We start from the raw sequence: 10,590 nt of genomic DNA, 5'->3' as shown, positions 1-10,590 counted from the left end.
TGGGAGCATCAGGCAGATTCTTGCTCATATCTCAGAGTACTAGGAAACAAAGACCAGATAAAAAGCAAGACCCGTCTACAACCTTTAAGACGCCTAGAGATCCATTTTCTCCACTAGGCCTTTCCTCCCAAAGGCTCCACAACCCCCACAACAGTTCCACACGCTAGGGACTAGGTGTTCAAATGCATGGCTTATGGGGCAGGTTTTACATACAAATTATAGCAGCTATGCTACAACGATACTGCCTGATGATTTCCTCAGAACCCAACACCAATGCTTCAGTGTCACACCTACCAGTGTGCAGATCAAGTGCAACAGTAGTGCTTCAAGCTCCAGAGCTCTGAGTCAGCTTGCCTTGCTATGTTCCACGTGTCTCCCACTCCTAGGGCACTAGCATCCTAAGGGGCATGCTTCATTCATGGAGACATCAAAGACAGAAGATCAAAAACCCAATGACAGAAACTCACTCAGGTCTCCAACTGAACCCACCAATATCCACCTTGCTTGAAGCAGTCACAAGGATCAAACTAGGCAAAAGAGGAGTGTAATTTTGTTGAATAACCCAAATTATTGTGCTAGCCAAAAAGGAAGTCCCTCCCTTGGTAAATAAAGAATGGGTCTTCGCTGTCTGGCTATTGTGGGCATATCTACTGTTTGTCTTCTCTGCACTTTCCCTTTTTTTAGACATAGCACTTCTGATTTTGTGACAAAACTCCCACTCACTAATTCCAACAATAGAGCTCTCCTCATCAAAGAAGCTTTTTTTGGCAGTAGGTGGAAAAACTATTACAGAAAAGCCACAACTGGCCAAAATGAAAAGAACATATGATTGTAAGGTTATACAAGTACTGGAAGACACCAGGCTTACATTGAGACACTGCCTGACTAGTATTTGAACACCTGCCATGCACACCAAAGGTGTGAAAAGTAAACAAGATATACGTGCTTTAGGCTAAGAGGAGTTCTCAACAGAGAGCTTGCCTTGAGGTTAGCTGCATGATTCACACCTTGAGATATTACATGACAAACAGACGTGCTAGCACCGGGTGTCAGCAAAGCTTTTCAAATAGAAGAACTATTTGACTTTTGTGGCAAAATATACAAAATAAGCAATTTATCACTTTAGAGAGTTAGCCGTGTAATTCAGTGACGGAGTGTTTGCCTGTCATGTGTGAGAGCCCAGGACTGATTCCCCGACCCCAGCGTTATACCGCTGCAGCCATTTTCAAGTAATCCCATGACATTAAGTAAATACACAGATTGTTGTGTAACAACCACCACCACCTCTTCCCAGAACATGCTATTGTGCTAGGCTAAAATTCTGTGCCTCCTAAATAAAAAATCTACACACTGACTACACTGGTCCCTGTAAATACGCTTCTGTTTTATGTCAATGGGTTCTACTAGTTCAGGTACTTCCTATACATGGAATAATAAAATACTTGCTTCTCTGTTTGGTGGATTTCATCTACCATAATGTCCTCCAGGTCTATGCACGTTGTGGTATGTCTTTTTAAGGCTGGCTGTGTACAGCTATATACCAGTTCCTGTCACCCATCATCTTCTTATGTATGCTTGGGTTGCCTCTGCATCACGCTGTTATGTGCAAGCACTGGGCACATTTCTGCCTCTATTTTTATTGGCAAGTGTGAGCCCAGGACTCTACTCTCAACTATTTCATATGCAGCTTTTGATTCCTTTGAGCAATTATCTAGCAACTGAATCATGGGGTCATACCCATTTGAATTTATGAAGGACATTTCACTGGAAGGGAAGACTAACCTTTTAGAGAAGGAAAGTATACTTTAGTGAGTTTTTCGGTCTGTGCTGTCTTTCTGTCTCTCTCTGCCTTCCTATCACATAGAGAAAACACTCTTCCATAGTTCTGAACCAACATTCTACATCAAGGAATAAGGATTTCTGCCTGGGATCACACTTGCCATTGGCATTACTGGCAGACATAAAGGTTATATTGAAACTCTACCATACTAATTTTTGAACACTTGCTATGCAAACCTTAGGTATGGAAATAAATTGGATTATACCTATTGAATTTCTGAAGTGGCCTATGTATAAAAACAGCCAGTGTTGATGTGTTGAAAGAAGTGCTTGTCTGGTGTGCAGGAAGCCCATCACTATGTGAACACTTTCTCTCTCTCTCTCTCTCTTTCTCTCTCTCTCTCTCTCTCTCTCTCTCTCTCTCTCCTCTCTCTCTCTCTTTCTCTCTCTCTCTTTCTCCTTCTCCTTCTTCTTGTACTTCTTCTTCTCTCCATCATAGAGACTATTTGTAACTTTGCTGATATCTGATAGTGAGAAAGACAGAGAGAAGGGCTTACCTTAAACATAGCAAGAGGTAGACCTTAATCTGAGAGTGTAATAGGGGAAATATACTTTACTGGCTTCTTTGAACTATATCAAAACAAATCCAGTGTGGGAAGTGGGGTTCTGTTTCTTTGCATCTCTGGGAATGAGTGTGGTGGCCCAGTTCCTTCATCTTTGCAGGTAGTCTGGCTGGTGATGACTAGTTGCAAGTTTGCTGACATCAATCTTGACAACTCAAGGGGAGGTTCACAGCTAGTTTAATCAGGCCTCAAAGTAAGGACTAAACATTTGGTCACTACTAGGTAGATTTTAAAAAAAAATCAAATTAGAAGATGTCAGTTTCATTTCTACAAAGCTGACTTCAAAGTTTATTCACTATATCAATTAATAAAGCCTCTCCCTCTCAATTTATGTGTATGCATTGTACTATATGTGTATGGATACTTCAAGAGGCCAGAAGAGGATATTGGATCCCATGTAGCTTGGCCTTAGCAGGAGATGCCTTGGGCAGAAGTCCAGAAGCATGGAGCTGGTAGCTATGTCTAGCCCCAGTGCAGTAACCTAAGAACACAGGCATGGAGCAACTCCAAATTCCATCCCAGCATTAGTCCTTTGATGCTTACTTTAGATTCCTGTAAGGGCTTTGCAGCCTTCTGAGTCATGTTAAGAGTTGCTTATGATCTAGAAAAAAATATATATAAGGTGGGAGAGAACAAAAGAATAGGTCAAAATGTTAGCAATTGATGAAGGAAGTGAGGTGCCCAGGAGCTGATACACTTCTATTTTGAGTATGTTACAATTTTTCCATAAGTCTTTTTTTTTTTAAATCCCCAAAGATACAAAATCTTCTATGAATTCAAATCCCTTTAGAGTCTTTGTTTTCCAGTGTCAGTAGGAAGCTTCCACCTGGCTAGTAACTTGTCACTTCTAAGGGAAAGCCCCTCTCTTTGTGTGTGATCTTTGATGTCCTTGCTCCATCCTCATAACAGTTTCAACACCCACGCTGTTCTAAAACTTTAGGTTTTAGAAGCTTCTTTTAGAACCTACCTCACATTCTCGGACTCCAGCTATCAGGTAACAAAACTCGGTCAGGACACACAGAGTTCCAACAGTTGCCTTGCTGGCAACTATAAAAGGCTTCTCAGAGTGAGCAAAGCCCCATCTGTGGAATCCTGTAGGAGCCACCCTTGCCACCTTAATGCAGAGGAGTTGAAGGTCGAAAGCTGATATTCTTCTTTCTCCTGCCCTGCATCCTCTTTCTCTCATCTCCTCCCCTCCTCCTCCTTAGTTTTCAGATAGGGTCTAGTGTATCTCTAGCTGTCCTTAAACTGCCTTTGTAGCTGAAAACGACTTCAGACAAACTTCTGATCCTCCTGCCTCCTGAATAATGAGATCACATGGGCTACCATAGTTGATTTACATAGTGCTAGATATCAAAATCAGGGCTTCTGATATACCAGGCAAGCACACTATGAACTAGTCCACACCCCAGATTCTCCCATCCCATTAGGAGGATGATGCTGTCATATGTGGGATCTCAGGCAGAAGTGAAGGGGCCCAAGATAGTGGCTCCAAGTTTGTAAAGCATCAGGTCCTCATATTCCAAGTGCAGCTCCTTGGGCACAGTCCACACTGGAGACCCTAAGCAAATCTGCTGCTAAGTAGCAGCAATTGTCTCTGGTTTCTGGCTGAGGGTCCTATGTGACCCTTTGTTCCTGCTGACATGACTTCCCTGTCTTGGTGAACTGTACTCTATGAGCAAAATAAACCCTTCCTTCTTCAAACTGCCTTTTACAAGTATTTTGGCACAACACTGAGAAAAAAGATAAACAGAGTCACTTCGGACTTCTTTAGAGTAATGCATTAACTTTTTTCTTTTGAGGGAGGTGATGTTTGGTTGGTTGGGGTATTTTTGTTTTGTTTTTGTTTTTGTTTTTGTTTTTTTTGAGACAGGGTTTCTTCGTGTAGCCTTGGCTGTCCTAGAACTCACTCTATATACCAGACTGGCATGAGACTCAGAAATCCACCTGCCTCTGCCTTCTGAGTGCTGTGATTAAAGTCATGAACCAACATACCAAGTGTTTTTGTTTCCTTTCTTATGAAAAATATTTTATTTTGTTTTATTAAATAGCATTAACTCTTTGGAGGGAAAAAATGAACAAATACCTATTCATTCCCAACAGGGCACCAACAACAATAATGAAATTATTCCATTTAAGCCTAGCTGGATGAGCCAATGAGCTAACTGGGGTTACTTACAAGGTGAGGGAATTATCTTACAACAGTGGTTCTAAGCCTGTGAGTCTTGACACTCTGGGGGCAGGAGATACACATCAGACATTCTGCATATTAGATATCTACATTACAATTCATAACAGTGGCGAGTTATGAAGTAGCAATGAAAATAATTTTATGGTTGGGGTCACCACAATATGAGGAAGGGAAGGCTCACAGCACTAGGAAGGGTAATAACTGATCTATAAGAAATCCAACAACCTACCTTTGTCTATACCAGTTTATACATCCTCAGGGAAAGACAGGGTCCTGTTAAGACCTCCTTGTCTTCATGAAGAAAAGTTAGTGGGCCCAATGTCTGGTGTAGAGAATCACAGATGCTCTGACATCAAGACTCCAGTTCCCATGCTTAGAGAACAAACTTTCACAGCACAGAGTTTTAATTTTAGCTTTTAAGCAAAAATAACTCCTTAGAGCTGGATGGCTCAGCTTTACTTTTGTACAGGAAGACGATAGAAAGTGAGTTTAGGGAGAGGGAAGGGAAGGTGTCAGAATAAATTGCAGTTCATCATCTCAAATTATGTACATATAGACTAATCCAGGAAGGGAAAACAAAAAGTCGAGGGCCAGCCTAACAGCCCTTCACGGGTGCCATCTCGTGTTCTCCAGTGGGACTGCATTAGATGAGCGCAACCTTTTTAGATCAAGGTTTCCGATCAGGGTCTGCTTCAGTATGAATTCCTGAATGCAGGACGGAGAAATGCTTCAGGCCAACACCAAACGCTTGGTTGGAACAAAAATCCAGAGACCTCTCACCACTCTTCTCTGGAAACACCTGCAGGTCGGTAAGGGTTGTGTTTGCAACAAAAGACCTCTGTCATAAAGAGCTCTTTCACTGGAGTTTGGGAAGGGACGGTACAGCCCTCTAGTGAAAGAGACAGGAAAATGCCTGAAAATCCTATCCCTGTGCGCCAAGTTAGCTGATAGCCAGGAACTCCGGGCGAGCTGGAAAGCTTCCCAGAGGAGATTACAAGGAGCTGACGCTTCAGCATGTGTAGGAGTTTGCCAGGCTGGAAGCGGGCACAGATAAATGATCCAGGCATACGGATGAGGGAGGAAAGCAAACAGAATCTGGGAAAAAGCCGCCCTGTTTCAAGTTGAGCAGAATGTAATCAACAAGCAGCTGGAAAGGGAGGGGGTGGAAGATGAGCAGGGCAGGTCACTGAGGATCATTCAAAGACTCAGTAAATCCCAGCCTGTGAGCCCTGGGGCTTGAGGCAAGCCACTTCTGTTCTTAAGGCAGGACTGCCTGGCCTTGCTCTGCTCACCTCTGGCATATTTCCAAACTCATTTGTTTCTGTTTTCTTAATAAACTATCCTTTTTCCTACTAGGAAAAAAAAAAGGTGATAAGAATCGGAAGAAGGAAGGGAATGAGAGGCAGAGAGAATAGGAGTGGGGAAAAATGGGAAGAGGGAGAGGGAATGGGAAATGAAGGGGAAAAGAATCTGCCCACAGTAATCAGTGGCCCGGGAATGGGGGAACCTCAGAAGTAGGTGAGAGACACAATGGCTCAGGTAAGAAACCCTAGAGGGGCATGTTAAATGCCAGGTAGGAGAGGATCCTGCAGTTTGAGATGCATTTATTCCAGGGAGCCAGGTAGTTCGGCAGGAGCATGGACAGGGTTTTGGCTGGAGATAGGGAGTCATGAATATATTTATGGCCCTGCAGTCTTGGAAGAGGTTGAACTCAATCCAGAAGGGTGGGGGTAAAGGTAGTAGATGGGCATTGGACAGTCCTACCCAAATCCTAGATTTTGACTTTAAGCTTCTAACAATAGACCCTGCAATACCATGAAAAAGTGCCAAGGAGGTTATAAAAGCCAGGTGCAGATGTAATCTATGCTTGTAAGGGTATTAAGACTTCTCAAGGAGTCCTCCACTGAACTCCAGAGAGTCCCCACACAACTTGTTTTGTCTTTCCTAAATGTGACTTGCCTGTGACTGAGCCAGTATGTAAAGACCTGAGGAAGTAGTTTTCCTTACCTTCATTCTACTCCATGTATGAACATCTTGATATCTTCCCTTAGAGGCATGGAACTTTCTGGATGTCAAAGCAAAGGAGAGTTCAGTGTTAGAGCAGACACTGGGACGTCTCCAGGAACCAGCCAAATAATCAGTGGACAATCATCACAAGCAATTTTGTCACTATTGGAAATTTTCAGGGCTTTTGTTTTTGTGTATTGGACAGATTATCAATTAAATGACATTTATATAACAAAACTTCCATTCTTGTTTCCTTATTTAGTTTTTGAAAAAAAATTCTCATTGCTTATCATAAAAAACAGAACGAGAATTTATGTTAAACCCTAGCAAAAAAATTTAAAAACTTCACCCATGAACATGTGAGTAAATAAAATATTAATAACTTTTACCGTTCCACCTATCTCATTCAGAGATGTATTTCTAATAAATATGCATTTTATAGTAAGGTTTAAACATATTTATATTATTTTATATGCTAAGAATAATTGTAATGAATCAAAAATTATTTATTGTGATTGTGTGTGTCTACAAGTGTAAGGATATGGGTACCACAGTGCACACATGGAAGTGAGAGTATAAATTGTGGGAGTTAGTTCTTTCCTTCTACCTTTATGTGAGTTCTGAGAATAGAACTCAGACCATCAGGCTTGTAAAGCAAGCAGTTTTACCTGTAGAGCCTTCATATTGGCCCTCAAAGAAATGTTTAACACTTAGTGAGTTATAGGTACAGGAAATGTAGATGCCAGATATTTCAAGGATTTACTTGTAAGCCCACATCCTCAGGGTACCAGCCAAAACCTGAGGGTGACTCAGACTTGGTGTGACTGGTCAGGGAAGATGGCAAGGGAAGCATTGTGAGTTCTGAGAAGCTAGCTGCCTGTTTATACTGAACAGAAGCAGCATTACCCCAGAACTGAATCAGTTATCTTAAGGCAGACAGTCTGCATACAGCAGGTTTTTCCCAATTTCCCTGTTCTACCCCAACCAGACTCAGGACAGAGAGCTCAGAGCATCAGTGAGTCAGCGCCAGGCACAGGACAGGAGCTGTGATGTTATCTCCCCCCCCACCCCCTACCCCCCCATGGACTGCCTCTCTTTCTTATGCCTCCACACTATTGAGGACAGGACTACTACCCCAGACTGTTGTCTTCTTTTTGGCTGTCCTGACAGTTGAGAGTGTGGGTTTCTGGCTTCTTCCGGTTCCTCTTCCTGCCCCCATCTCTCATCCTTAGTCTTTTCAACTTCTCTTTTCATTCCATTCACTCTCCACAGGTGACAGCAGATGAGCCTCAGTTGCTGTTTGCCCTGAGGGACTTCCAAATCTACAACACTAGGTCAGATCTACAGCCACGACTATCCATGGGTTCTCTGTGGCAATGAACCTACCCTCTGCTAGGATATTACTGGGGTTCAGTTTCACACATAGCATTGTGGTAATGAAGATGCCTTAGTATGTTCAGAACTAGAAAATACAAAGTTGGGCATTGTCCAGTTAGTTGGCAGCATCTACTCTCAAGAGCAGTTTTTGTCTGTCTGTTTTTCGGTCTCTTGAAACATCATGTCCTATAGCCCAGGCTAGCCTTGCACTGGCTATGTAACTGACAATGTCCTTAAACTCTTGCTGGCCCTGCTTCCCCAGGGATGACACACACAGCACAAGATTAGTTTTGATCATTTAAAAGTTTTACTTCCTGTGTAAATTCATTATAAATTGGTGTTTGTCCATCTAGTTTTTACCTCTGTCAAGTATCACTTTGCTAGGCCACTGCCACTGTTGTAGAAAGACCTATGTCCTAGAAATAATGCATCTTCTTATGGGCTTTTGAGACAGGGTCTTGAGTAGCCAGCCCAGCCTGACTACCTGCTGTATCCCTGAGAATGTCCTTGAACTGATCCTCCCATCAACTCTTCTTCCTGAGTTCTAGACTTACAGGAATGTACAACCAATTTTTATGAAGTCCTAAGGCTCACACATGAGACTTTGAGAATGGTGAATGTGTCCTACCAACTGAGCTACATTCTCAGTCAGCATTTTCCCCTGTAATTTTTTTTTCTGTAATACTATAAGAATACAAGCCTTTTTTCTGGGGGCCCTGCTAAACAATAATGTGCACCAGGCATTCCCTCAAACCAAACTTCTTCAGTGTGTGTAGTGCTTCCCTCTGACCCAAACTAGGATGCACTGGAAGGAAGACACACTACACCTCTGACTTGTCTGCCATCCTTCCAGCTGCCTAGTGCACACTGTGCCTGAGAGGGCTCCTTACACAGTGCAGACTGCCTGGCTCCAGGCTTGTTTTCAGCAGCATTACCAAGGCTAGGTCATGGCTGGCAAAGGACCCAACAATTATGGTTCATTATCAAGATGAGGCAATCTCACAGGTAAGACAGGTTCCAGCTGCTTCAAAATATAGAAATGTCAGATTGTTTACAGAGGTTTCCCCTAGCTTACGATGACAGTGTCAAACAAGATGACAGATGCCTTTGGCAGTCCAGGTAGCTTTTTTTTTTTCATCCCTCCTCCCTCTCCACACCCTTGCTTCCTAACTCTTCACAACTAAGTTCTTGGACTGTCTGGCAATCTTGGAAAATCTCCTCCTACTCAGTAAGAAGATGTAATAAAAACAAAGTAAGAAAAACAAATATCCCTCAAACATGCTGACAGGAGAGCTAATGCAGGAGCATGTAACAGGAGGCAGGAAGTTCTATCTCAGTGACCATTTGTCTTTTGGCCAGTGTTCCTCCTTCCCAGCACTCTTTTGGTATAAGGATGGTTCTCTGGCTTCAGTATGCAGGCTTTTCTCTACACTATGCTCTAAGACAAGAGACAGGCAATTGACCACTGAAAACAGGAACCTCAGGAATAAGGATCCCTGGCTCTTGGTCCCTGGGTTACAGAGATGTGGATCCCTTTCTGTCTGGTTCTCTGTCCTGACGGCCTGCCTGGGTTTCTGGGTAGAGCTAGTCTGACCTTTTCATTCTGCTGTGTTTCACTGGTACAAAATTCTTTCTGTTTCTTATAGGTTTTCCTTGGCAAAATATGATGCCCAGAGCTGATCTCTGCTTCTAGTTTTTATCCTGACTGAATTTAAAACAGAAATTGGGAACTGTTACAATGACCCAGCAGGTAAAGGTGTTTGGTGACTGTGACAGGTGCAAAAGCCTGGGACCCCATAGAGTGGAAAGGGAGAATCAACTTTGGCAAGTTGTACTCTAGCCTCCACGTGCATGGCATAATACAAACACACACACACACACACACACACACACACACATGAAAAACAGAAAATGGGTCATTTTCACTGTAGCTGACACTACCATCCAACTGCATGCTGAGATACCATATTCTATCATATTTTATGTCTGACCACGTTCTTTGCTGATACACCCACTCCATCCCTGCTCTGGAAATCAGGCTATAGGTGTGGCATGGGTAAACTAATCTGAAATACTGAGAAAGCCATGTTACTATACGGATGTGGATGTGTCAAGCATGTTCCTGTTATTCTGCTAATCCCAGAGGCCCAACACTCACCTGAAGTTACCAACAGATACACACGTGGAAACACCCTCTCAGGTTTCACAGTCAGGTGTCCAGTAAGCCTATCTAATTGCAGACTCTCTGTGCTTCTGACCTGCTCCACTTAGTTGGAGTTAATTGTTCCCTACTCAGTCATGTCACAAGAAAACCAGAGGTGGTGGTTACTGTAGCCTTCCTAATTCGATGCATTTCGAATAATAGTGGGCAAAAATGGCTTCAAGGTGGTTCAAAATGAAACTCAGTCAAGTATAATCAGCAAAAAAAAGTTCAAAACTATTAAAATGTTTAAAATTGACTACATTTAAAAGTTAAGGATCTTCCATTTAAGATAAATTTTCTTTCTTTCTTTCTTTTTTTTGGTTTTTTCGAGACAGGGTTTCCCTGTGTAGTCCTGGCTGTCCTGAAACTCACTCTGTAGACCAGGCTGGCCTCGAACTCAGAAATCTGCC

General features: G+C 42.7%; 1 long non-coding RNA gene across 2 annotated transcripts in view; it reads right to left on the bottom strand.

Annotated features, from left to right (window-relative positions):
- LOC143442871 (uncharacterized) overlaps positions 1-10,590 on the bottom strand; it is a 32,178-nt gene that overhangs the window by 12,672 nt on the left and 8,916 nt on the right. For both annotated transcript variants that reach the window (XR_013111447.1, XR_013111448.1), the window contains exon 2: positions 6,601-6,658. This is a non-coding gene — a long non-coding RNA (uncharacterized LOC143442871). The remainder of the gene's footprint in view (positions 1-6,600; positions 6,659-10,590) is intronic.

The sequence above is a fragment of the Arvicanthis niloticus genome, chromosome 1 (assembly GCF_011762505.2).
Source record: "Arvicanthis niloticus isolate mArvNil1 chromosome 1, mArvNil1.pat.X, whole genome shotgun sequence".
NCBI lineage: Eukaryota > Metazoa > Chordata > Mammalia > Rodentia > Muridae > Arvicanthis > Arvicanthis niloticus.
This window is presented reverse-complemented; position numbering and strand designations above follow the sequence as displayed.